This window comes from Aotus nancymaae, unplaced genomic scaffold (genome assembly GCF_030222135.1).
Source record: "Aotus nancymaae isolate 86718 unplaced genomic scaffold, 86718_ANA_hifiasm-v0.15.2.pri h1tg000004l, whole genome shotgun sequence".
Taxonomy (NCBI): Eukaryota; Metazoa; Chordata; class Mammalia; order Primates; family Aotidae; genus Aotus; species Aotus nancymaae.
In genome coordinates, this window is record NW_026988415.1 from 16275230 (window position 1) to 16277670 (window position 2441).

The following is a 2441-nucleotide window of genomic DNA, read 5'->3' on the forward strand; positions in this document are numbered from 1 at the left end:
CAGGTAGGTCTTGATGGGGCTGTTTTTCCTGGGCTCCCTGGGGTGGGGGAGGTGTGTCCGAGCTCCCAGCAAGGGAAGGAGGCATGTCCGAGCTCCCAGCAAGGGAAGGAGGCGTGTCTGAGCTCCCGGCCAGGGTAGGGGGCGTGTCCGAGGTCCCCGCGAGGGAGGGGGTGTGTCCGAGGTCTCGGCGACGCGACCAGCCTTACATTCCGACCTTTTGATGATAGATAGAGGGCGCCGCTCTTCCTACTTCCTGCTGAATAGGGGCGAAGTAAGGGGGACAGGTCAGTCGGCTGGCGCCTCGACTGAGAGTCAGACACATCCAACTTCTCGCATATGAGCTTGTAGCACTGTATTGGGTTCTGGTGGTGGGGCCTTGTTTCCAGGATTCCTGCAAGTAGAATTGCCAGGCATAGTAGGGGCTGGCTTTAGAGGGAGATATTAGAAGAAATGTTAGGAGGAGAATTCGAAAGATCAGGAGTTGACGGGTAGGGGCAGTGGGTGAGGCGAAGGCGAGTGGGGCCCAGGGATTTGGATTTCCACTGGTCATTTTGCGGTGCCAGTTTAAGGCGGGACACATGATACCACGGGGTGTGACCCAGGAGCTTGGCAGCCGTGGGGGTGGTCAGGATAACAATGTGGGGTCCTGACCACCTGGGTTGCAGAGATCCTGGCTGGAGCTCCCAGAGGAGAACACTGTCACCTGGCTGAAGGGGTGCTGCCAGGTGCAAGTCTCCAGGCCCTGGAACAACAGGGAGAGCACGATCTGCATGCTCCCTGAGTAAGTGGCAGAGGAGAGATAGATAGGGAAGGTAGGTGGCTAGGGGAGGTGGTTGCACCGGCGAGGGTAGGGGGTGTGTCCGAGCTCCCGGCGAGGGAGGGGTGTGTGTCTGAGGTCCCCGCGAGGGAGGGGGTGTGTCCGAGGTCTTGGTGACACGACCAGCCTTACACTTAGTATTGGTTACTCTTCCAAATGGATGCCTGTATTAGCTATGTATTGATTTATAAGAAATTACTTCAAAACTTAGCTTAAAATAATAAGAATTTGTTATTCCCAAGTTTCTGTGGATGTAGAATATATGAGTGTGGCTTGTCTGAATGGCTTGTAACACAGGGTCTCATAGGAAGCTATGATCAAGTTGTTTGCCAGAGCTGTATCATCTCCAGGGCACACCTTGAGGAAGATCTGCTTCCAAGATCACTCATGTGGCTATCAGCAGGCCTCAGATCCTTACTGGCTGTTGGCTGGAGACATCAGTTTCTTACCACTTGGGCTTCTCCACTGGGCAGCTCACAACATGCCAGCTAGTTTTTCTCAGTGTGAATAAGAGAAGGAGAAGTCTCTCAAAATGGAAGGCAGTCTTTTTGTAACTCAATCTTGGAAGGAACAGCCTGTCCTTTCTACTGTGTTCCCTTTGTTAGAAGCTAGTCAGTAAGACCAGTCCACCTTCAAGGGGAGAAGATTACACAAGCGTGTGAATATGAGAACATAAGGATTGTTGGGGGATATCTTAACGGCTGCCTACCATAGTTCTTGACGCGGTCCTGTAGTTACTTCAAAGGCCCAGCAATCAGCAGTACTCTCTTTATTGCACAATCTTATGAACTCTAGGAATTAGCCTTTATATGAGTCCGTCACCATTGTGGAAGAGGAAATTTCATAATATCATAAATTCATTCTATTTCTTGCTAGATGAAACGTATAATGTAGTTTAATGCTCCCTAGCATCTAGAGCACCGAGAAACCATTTGATGGTTTTCCCCAGAGACTGCATGTTTGAAAATTTTGTATGAACCAAATAAACCACATTATCGTTAATTTGGTTCTTCATCATATGGAAATTTTTGGCATTGGAAACTCTCAGTTTGGGCTTCCCATGACCTATTAATCCATCAAGTTGATAAATTCCTGCCTTTCTACCTATTTGTGTGTATTTATCCTAAACTCTCAGACTTTGGTAATCTAAATAATACTGTAACCCAGTTTGCATTGCCTATGATTTCACAGAGGATTGAATAGACTAATGCAACTCAAAAAAGATGGGATAACGTGTAAAGGTATTCAGATAGTCTGGATTGCCTATTAAGATAGAATAGGGCTCCTTTTCTTCTAATTTCCTTTTACCCGTAGCTATAGGACTATGGATAAAATAGCTATATATAAAATGCAACAGCTCTGCATCTCAATTCTGTTTAGTGTTGGTGAACCGTCTGACAACCTGTCTGACATATTTTTTTCTGATTTTTTACCTCCTCCTGTAACTCTCAGCCTTCTTTTCCATTTGCATGCCAAATACTTTCCATCTAAGGGCTTTTACTTGTGCTATTTGCTTATTTCCTTATGCTGCTCTTAGCGATTCCTGCTCTTACCATCTCCCATTGCAGTGTGGTACTTGACCATCAGAGTACAAATCTGTACCATCATGAAATAGGATAACCGA